Source organism: Camelus ferus, chromosome 32, assembly GCF_009834535.1.
Source record: "Camelus ferus isolate YT-003-E chromosome 32, BCGSAC_Cfer_1.0, whole genome shotgun sequence".
Classification (NCBI taxonomy): Eukaryota; Metazoa; Chordata; class Mammalia; order Artiodactyla; family Camelidae; genus Camelus; species Camelus ferus.
In genome coordinates, this window is record NC_045727.1 from 5,108,289 (window position 1) to 5,117,405 (window position 9,117).

The window sequence follows — 9,117 nt, forward strand, 5'->3', positions numbered from 1 at the left end:
TGTGGAGTGAATAGCTAAATTCCATTGCACACCGAACACGTATATTTAGCTCTGCACTAAGCTTTAGTAATATATGCAATTTGCAGACCCACCCTGTGAAGTAGATACTGTTGTTACTCCCATTCTGCAGAGGAGAAAACAAGCTCACAGGGGTTGCTCAGAGTCCCCCCAGAGCCAGGCAGTCAGACTGCACATGATGATGCTAGCAGTGGCCCCTTGGGAAAGTGGGACCCCCTGCGTTTTTCCATTGCTTCCATTTTCCTCCAGTGCCGGTAGGTTTGGAGTCAGGCAGCTCACTGCTGGGGGCAGAATTTTCAAGTCCAGGCTAAAGGCCAGGGAGGATGCTGTGTGCTGTCCCTTCGTGGTTTCATGGCTCTCCTGCTTGCTGCCTGCAGCTGCCTGCAGCTGCCCCTTGGTAAATTTCTCCTAGAAGGGAACCAGAGGGAGCCAGTAGGGTGGGGCCTGGATCCTCTGCACAACTTTTGAACTCATTAACTGTTGGGTCCTCTGGCAGCCAGCTGGTTGAGCCGGTGACTCTGGGACTGAAGGTGGATTTGGTTGGGAGCGGGACCAACAGCGGGCTGTGGGGAGACCCTCCAGGGAGTCCAAGGAGAGAAGATCCCCCAGAACCCAACTTCAGCTCCCAGTATACGGAGAGGCTATTGTCCTGGGCCCCCTGAGTCAAATATTGATGCTTGGCAAACAGAAAGGGTGGTTCCAGCCCCACCCTGCCCTTCCCCACAATCAGGGGACAAATCTCAAGGGACTCCAGAGGTTGGGAGAGGCATTTTGCCTTCTTGAGAATCGCACAGGACCTAGTGTGCATTTCATAGGCCCCTCCAACACCCTAACCCCTCACTGGGTGGCCTCAGGCAACGAGTTCCTCTTTCTCGACTCATTTATAAAGCAGAAGTATACCTCTCCTAGGGTGGCTTAAGATAACATTTTGTAAAGAGCCTAATGCAGAGAGATTCCAAACTTCCTTGGTTCTAGGCACCCTTGGTGTCTCAGTAATTTTTTTTTTTTTTTTTTTGGCATCTCTTCCTACCTGCCTTCCAGCCCCAGCAAAAAAACAAAGAAACAAAACTAACAGTTTTGTTTACTTAGTAAGTAGTTAACTAATAAGTATTTATGTCCTAACAACTTAGTAGCCACTTGAAAATGCATATAACTTAAAAGAAAAAATAACATTTTCACTCCTTCTGAAATAATCATGGGTATGTACTCCAGGGACGTGTGGGTTTGTTGGGCTCTACACAGCAGCTCAAACCGTGGAATTAAATTAGACATGACCACCTTCATTTCTGGCTCCACAATAACTTTTGCATTTTAAAATTTTTACTTTTTAATGAGAACAACTACCATAAACTCAGCTTCACAAAGCTACTCGACATTCAAACCGTGAACTGCCTTGGGTTGGTAGTTTGCGAGGTGTCCGACAGATGTCGCTGTGTTCCTTTCAAAAATCCTCTTAAAATATACTGCGGTGCCCAGGGGCACCTCGGTACATAGTTTGGGAACTGCAGACCCCAGAGAGATGATCTTGGACACAGATGGTGTTTGGGAAACCATAGCTGTGAGCTTTATCGCCATTCTCTCCTACTGAGCAAGCAGATGTTTGCAAAGCCAAAGTTCAGGCATGTTGTAAAGCTTCTCCTTGGCCTTAGGAAGAAGCACGAGAGGGGTGCCCTGTCAGCCAATCTCAGGGCTCTCTTGGAATGTGATTAACCCCACCACCCCCACCTCAGGGCCCCCCTGTATTCATCCTCAGACTATTCTTCAAGCCCCGCTACCATTTAACCTTTATCAAACAGTCATTGGTACATGCAATTTTCATGCAATTTCTCACTTACCATCTCGACAGCCTCATGAAGTAACTACTACTCAAGCCAGACTGCCTGGGTTTGAGCCTGGCTCTGCCACTTACCAGCTGTGTGACCCTGGGCAAGTTGCTTAACCTCTCTGTGCCTCAGTTTCCTCTTCTGTAAAATGGGGGTGAAAATACTGTCTGTCCTGTAAGTTGTTAGGATTAATGAGGCAATACACATAAAACACTGTGCCTCGCACATTGTAAGTGCTCCTACGACTGAATGATTATTGTTACCTGATCATTAACCTGGCTGCCCTACTCCCACTGGTCAGGCTAAATTCTCTTCTTTTGCAAAAATTCTCCATGTAAGAGTCCCTGCCACCCATTTTATGTGACTCCTAAGCCCTGATTCTGGCATTCAAGGCTATCAATACCTCAACTCCACTCTCTCACCAGTCACACTACTCGCCATCTCCAGGGCATCCCTGAAACTTTCTCTCATCTGTGACTTTTGCACCAGCTGTTTTCTCTGCCTGGACACCGCCACCTCTTAACCTGTCCTCAAGATCCTCCAGGGTCTTCTGCCCACAGCGATGTGAACCTTCACTAGCCAGCCTTCCCTAACTCACTGGAGCAGGACAGCAGCGACAGAAAGCCCTGGGCTGAGGATGAGAGATGTGGCTTCCAGACCCCACGCTCAAAGGGTTTGATTTAGTAGGTCTGGAGTGAAGTCCACAGTGTGCAAGTGTCTTGCATCAAAGGGCAGAGAATTGAATGGTGTTCTCTGCAAATCAACCATACATGTGGTGGTATGTGTGTATCTGAGGAAGACGTGGAAGAACATACGCCAAGCTGTCAACATCGGTTATCTTTGGCAGAGAGGTGTGCACAAACAAAACCAAAAACAATAGTAGGGAAGAGAAAAAGAGATCAAGAAAAGAAGCTTCAAAGAAAGAAAGAAAGAAGAAAGGAAGGAAGAAAGAAAGAAAAAGAAAGAAAGAAAGGAAAGAAAGAAAGAGAAAGAAAGGAAGAAAGGAAGGAAGAAAGAAGGAAAGAAGTTGTAACTATGTGAGGTGATGGTTATTAATTAAACTTCGTGTGGTAATATTTTGCAATATATACAGACATATATCAAATCATCATGTATACCTTAAACTAATACAATGTTATATGTCAACTATACAATAAAGTTGGGACAAATTAGATTGTGATGATGGTTGCACAACTGGTAATACACTAAAACCACTGAACTGTCATTTTAAATGGGTGAGTTTTGTGGTATATGAATTACAGCTCAATAAAGCACTTAATAAAAAAAAGAAAGAAAAGGTGCCTCAATAAAATACTGCATGTATAATGAAATGATGGGGTGTGTATATGTGTGTCGGTAGAAACCAGACAGCCACATCTTGTAGTTATTGCTAGGTGGTGGGATTTCAAGTGTTTTTGGGGGTTTTTTTCACTTTGTTTATCTTTTTCTGTATTATTTGAATAGTTTAATATGAATGTTTATGTTCCTAGATATAGAAAAACAAAGTTATTTTTATTTGAGTGGTACCTCCTCCCCACCTCTCAAAATGAGCCAGACTCCCCAGGATATGGTGAGGCCCACAGTTCTGTTCCCCATCTCGGGTGTTTGTCCCTGGACCCCTACCTGGCTATGGGCCACAGATGGCAAGAACCGTGGTATGTCTATTCCTGGGCACCCAGGGCTCATCAGTGCGGTACCTGTACTCACGGAGCTCCGGACATGGCGCATGCCCAGGAAATACTTTGCCAGATGGAGACCCTTCCACTCTTTCTGAACAGGATTCTCATGATTTCCCGTAGTTGTCAATCTAATTAGACTGTAAACTCCATGAGATCAGAGAGAACCTTGACCTTCCTTTTACTCCCCTTGCCCCTGCCTAGCTCTGATCTAGGTGCGTAGTGACATTGAAGGTTAGAAAAAAGCCTCAATGCAGGAAAAACACCTGCAGGAGGAAGGGACCAGACCAAGACCGAGAGGGCCTCCATCTGTTTTAGTGTCATCCTCTTCATTGACAGCAGAGGCCACTCTAATTCCATGCAGCGAAAGCTTCCAAACCCGCGTTACCTTTAAAACACCCAATCACCAGGGCAAAAAAGAAAAACATAAATCCAAGGCCCCACCCCCACTGTTTCAGACTCAGACTTGCCAGCAGGAATGCCAGAGAATCTCTCCTTTGAACAAACACCTCAGACAAATTTTTTCTGGATCAAGCAAGTTGCAGAAACTGCCTTACACAGCCCTCTAGCTATTAAGAAGACAATCTGGTTCCAACAAGCAAAAGCCCAGAGAGACTTAACTATAATACAAGGAATCAAATTGAGCAAACCAAATTCTTCAGCCAGGATGTCACACTGCTGCCCGAGGGCTAGATGATGGCACTGCCCAGAGAGCAAACTATTACAAGCTTTGCTGTGTACTAGTTGTGCGACTCTGAGCAAGTCCCGTGATCACATTAAACCTGTTTCCTCATCTGTAAAGCAGGTATAATATGTGCCTAACAGGGTTGTTGTGAGAATTCAATACAGCAAGTAGGCATTTGGTTAAATGTCAGCTTTCATCCTAGTAAAAATAGCTAGTTTTTGATCACCTACTACCTTGCCAAGCCCTGCATAAGTGCTTTACATTTATTTTCTCCTTTAACCCTGGCAGCATGGCATGAAGTGGGTTCTGTCATCCTCCCATTTCACAGATGAGGAAACTGAGGCACAGAGAGGTTAAGCACCTTGCCCATCGTCTCCCAGCTAGGAAGTGGCAGATCTGGAGTTTGAACCCAGGGAACCTGGCTCCAAGCCCCAGGATGAACTAGCCCCATGGGAACAAAACTACAGAGTCTTTCAGGAATCATGAAAATTGCCCCTTGGCTTCTTTGGGGAAAAGTAGACCACCCAGCTGAGCCAGCCCAAGAATTAGCTGAGGGGCCAAATGCAGGTGCAGGCTGTCAGCCGGCATTCTTAGTCCTGTGAATTTTCTCTGATTGGCACCTGAATTCCTGGGACCGGGAAGTGCTGGGTCTTGCTAAAGCGGGTTCTCGTTGACGGACCGCCACTCACTCACAGACAAGTGTCAATGCGTTGCAGCCTCAACACAGGACAGGGGCAATTCCAGAAAGCCATGGTTTCTGGACTCTGCCCACTGAAAACAAGGGCTTTGTGAGCATATAAAGGGACAAGAGGGAAATCAAGCTGAACCGCTGTCCTCGGGACCTGGCTTTGGAGTCACGTCCACTCACGTGCTTGGCTTGGCTCCCAAGTTACTGGTAAACCCAAACAAACTGTGTGGTCATGTTTCTGGGTGGAGAGATGCCAAAGAGCCTGGGAACATTGGTCGTTTCTGGGGAGGGGAACCCAGAGACTGGAGGAGAGGTGGGACAAAGGCTTCTCTTTTGTGCAGCTTTAGTTTTACTCCCTGAGTGAGCTGGTCAGGGTCCTGGCGGGATACCACTGGCACTCTCAAGTGAGAAGATGCAGGGCAGGCTTTCCTGAAGAGGCTGTTTACCAGAGTGGGAGCAGACATAGGTCAACCCAAGGGATGGGGTATCCGGGGTGGGGCTGGGGCCAGTAATAGCAGGGAGCTGTTGGCAGGCCTGCGCCTCTTTGGGTGAGGGCTGGGAATGGCCACCAGCGCCTTGGAAAGGGCTGCCCTGGGAGGACAGAGCCGGGTGACTCAAAGCCCAGGGGTGGGATGGTCATTAAATACCTCCGCCTCCACCTCGCTCTGGTCCTGCCCTCCAGTCTTCTGCTGGCCTCTCCGCTTGCCAAACCCAACCACCAGGCAGAGACAGGGAGACACTCCGTGGGGCACAGAGCAGGGTGGAGACAGGCAGAGAGGCACCTTTGCAGAGCAGACCGACCACTGCACAGTAGGCATGGTTACAGCGATACGGTGACATAATGAGAAATACGTATTTGGCCTTCATTCTTGGTTCCTGGCACAGAGCCCCCAAACCCTTGTAAAACTGAGTGATGGGGTGATAGGAGCATCTTTTGTTATACTATTTGATCTTTTTTCTTTCAGGTTTTTTTTTTTTAAGGTATAGTTGATTTCCAGTGTTATACTAGTTTTCAGGTGTACAGCAAAGTGATCCAGTTTTTTATATATATATATATATACTTTTTCAGATTTTTTTCCCTTATAGGTTATCACAAGATATTGAATATAGTTCCCTGTGCTCTACAGTAGTTCCTAGTTGTTTATCTATTTTATATATACTAATATGTATCTGTTAATCCCAAACTCTTAATTTATCCCTCCCCCCACCACTTTCCCCTTTGGTAACCATAAGTTTGTTTTCTACATCTGTGAGTCTATTTCTGGCTTGTAAATAAGTTCATTTCTATCATTTATTTTTAGATTCCACATCTAAGTGTTATCATGATATTTGTCTTTCTCTGTTTGACTTCACTTAGTATGATAATCTCTAGGTCCATCCATGTTGCTGCAGATGGCATTATTTCATTCTTTATTTTTTAAAAATGTTTGGGGTTTTTTCTGGAGTGATTAAGTTTATTTATTTATTTATTTATTTAAATGGAGGTACTGGGGATTGAACCGCAGTTCCTCCTGCATGCTAAGCACTGGGCTGTACTCTCCCCTCTCGTTGTTTTTTATAGCTGAGTAACTTTTGATTGACTGAATACCACATCTTTTTTATTTGTTCATACTATTTGATCTTAGTCCGCATTCCTGACATAGAGCTTCTAAGACCTTTGGAATCTCCAGAGTGATGAGTGTCTTTCTGTTATGTTAAGGAGATGATTGATTGACTAGGGGCTCCTGGGGAGTTATCTTCAGAACCAGAAAGACCAAGGCAAAGTTAGAGGGTTAGAATTTTCAGCTTCAAGTGGCAAGAATGTATACTAGGTATGTAACTAGCTACAACTAGCCCCCACCCCGACCTCTGGGGAGGGGAAAGGGGCTGGAGATTGCATTAGTCATCGATAGCTGGTGATTTAATCACTTATGCCTAGATAATGAAATCTCCATGAAAACCACAAATGAAAGGGTTGGCATTGTTCGTGCTTGGGAAGATATTCACAAGCCTGGAGGGGGTGCACCCCAAATCCACAGAAGCTCCTACACTTGGGACCCTTCTGGAACCTGCCTAAGTACCTCTCCCTCTGGCTGGTCATTTGTGTCCTTTATAATATCCTTTATAATAAACCTGCAATAGTAAGTAAAGTGTTTCCCTGAGTTCTGTGGGCCATTGCTGCAGATCAGCCAACGTAAGGAAGGGGTCAGGGGAACCCCTGATTTGTAGCCAAGTCACACAGAAGCGTGGGTGCCCTGGGAACCCAATACCAGTGACTGGCATCTGAGGTGGGGTCCGTCTTGTGAGACCAAACTCCTAACTTGTGTCTGCGCAAACGCCGGGAGGTTAGTGTCAGAACTGAATTAAAGGCTGACGCTCCCAGAAGCTTCATGCGATACTTCTGCCTATGGTTCATTGAACAACATGCAGTCATGTGACCCCATAGCTATGCCATAGGAGCTGGGAGATGTCTTTATTTTTGACAAGGAGAGCAGGATTCTGTTATTAAGAAAAAGTGGCAAGAATGTGTATTAGGTATGTAACTAGCTACAAAATGTAACAATTGCTTCTCAGTTTCCTGAGCAGTTACTATGTGGTAGATACAGTGCTAAGCACTTAATAAGTGTGGTCTGATAAACAAGATTGCCCTCTTATAGTCAGGAACACACACACACACACACACACACACACACACATACACACAAGCCTTTTGGATGTGGTCCCTTCACTGTGAGCCATTGATGTGAGAAGTCTTTGTAATGCGACCCAGCAGGGAGGGAGGAGTAATGTTCCCTTAGCCTAATAAGGTCAGGATTACTGGTGCTCATGAAATTAAATCAAAATCTGTAACCAGGAGGAATATGAGTTTCCCATGTAGAAGAGAAGGGGGGAGGGATGTTTTCAAAAGGAAGTTCATCTTTGTGGTTTGAGACGTGTTTGATTTTAAATATATCGAGAGAAAACCAGCCACTACCTGGCATGGAAACCCCCCACTGTTCCAGCCAACTCCATCCTCCCCACTCGTGCCCCTAGAGGAGTCAACAAATGATGAGACCAAAGTCCCTCTGTTCCCCTCTGCGAGTCAGCAGAAACTCGGAGAAGAAAGACTTTTCGACAGTCAGCAGACTCCGGGAACTGTGTACTTAGCAATTTACAAAAAGGGGCTTTGGCCGGGACTTTGACATTTTTACAGAGAAGGGTAATGTTTCATGAATTGTGAAAAGGTCGGAGACAGAAGTAGGTGGTGCAGAGAGGAAGGGAGCTTCACAGGGCTGCCATTTTGCACAACTCCAGGGTCACACCCACCCACAGAGAAGAGAGGGAACACTGGTTCTAAAGGCTTACTGAAAGGAGATGCCACAGGACCCTGTGGGGAGGGGGTTGGAAGAAGGAGTTGGAGGGTTAGAGGCTGAAGCAAAGGGAGATGCCCCAGGACTGGAGACTGGTTTGGGATTCCTGAGGATCTGGGGAGACTGGATCTGAACTATGAGTAGCCAATCTGAATGAAGACTCCTGCACCAAAACTTGGCACAGAAATAGTGGTATTCCCAGATTCTCAAAATAATACTAATAATAATCCCAAATGTGAGTGGGCTTGATAGCATTAGGACCCCAGGTTCTCTCCATCTGCCCTCTCAGCACAGTATCAGCTTGCCTGAAGGTCAGCTTCCCTCGTGGTCACAAAGTGGCTGTCACCACTCACTGAGGCATCTTGTTTTCCAGGGGTAGGCAGTGGCAAAGGAGAGGGAGATGCTGGTCACACCTATTAGCCCAGACCAAGCCCCTCTTCACACCTCATTGGTCCACCTGCTCAAGCTTAACTCTGAATCAATCACTGGCAAAGCGAGATGGAATTACCATGATTGAGTTAGGCCAATGGTTTTCTGTGATACCAGCAGTATCAGCCTCAGCTGGGAGCTTGTTAGAACTACAGATCCTTGAGCCTTATCCCACATCCGCCAAATCACAAACGCAAGGGGTGGGACCCAGCAGGCTGAATTTTCTCAAGCTCTCCAGGGATTCTGATGCACACTCAAATTGGAGAACCACTGCCTTAGGTAACATTCTTCTTAAACTGCTCTTAACGTCCAGGTGTGAGGGTGACTTTGGAAGAAGGTAGGTGAGGTGGTGTGAAGCTGGGGGAGGGGAAGAATGCCTCTTCAGTGGGCACTGCAGCTCACGCTGTGGACAGCCAGATGACAGGAATGGTGTGGACTCAGGAGTCACCATCGGCAGTAAGGAGACAGC

The 9,117-nt window shown here is 46.3% G+C and overlaps 1 protein-coding gene across 3 annotated transcripts in view; it reads left to right on the top strand.

Annotated features, from left to right (window-relative positions):
- Positions 1–3,172, top strand: part of C32H12orf43 (chromosome 32 C12orf43 homolog) — a 29,081-nt gene extending 25,909 nt beyond the window's left edge. For 2 of the 3 annotated variants that reach the window (XR_004316594.1, XR_004316595.1), the window contains one exon: positions 2,267–3,172. The gene's annotated coding sequence lies outside the window, so the exon portion shown is untranslated. Of the gene's footprint in view, positions 1–1,864 lie in introns of all 3 variants that reach the window. The other variant, XR_004316593.1, reaches the window with a different exon arrangement.
- Positions 3,173–9,117: the final 5,945 nt, after the last annotated feature.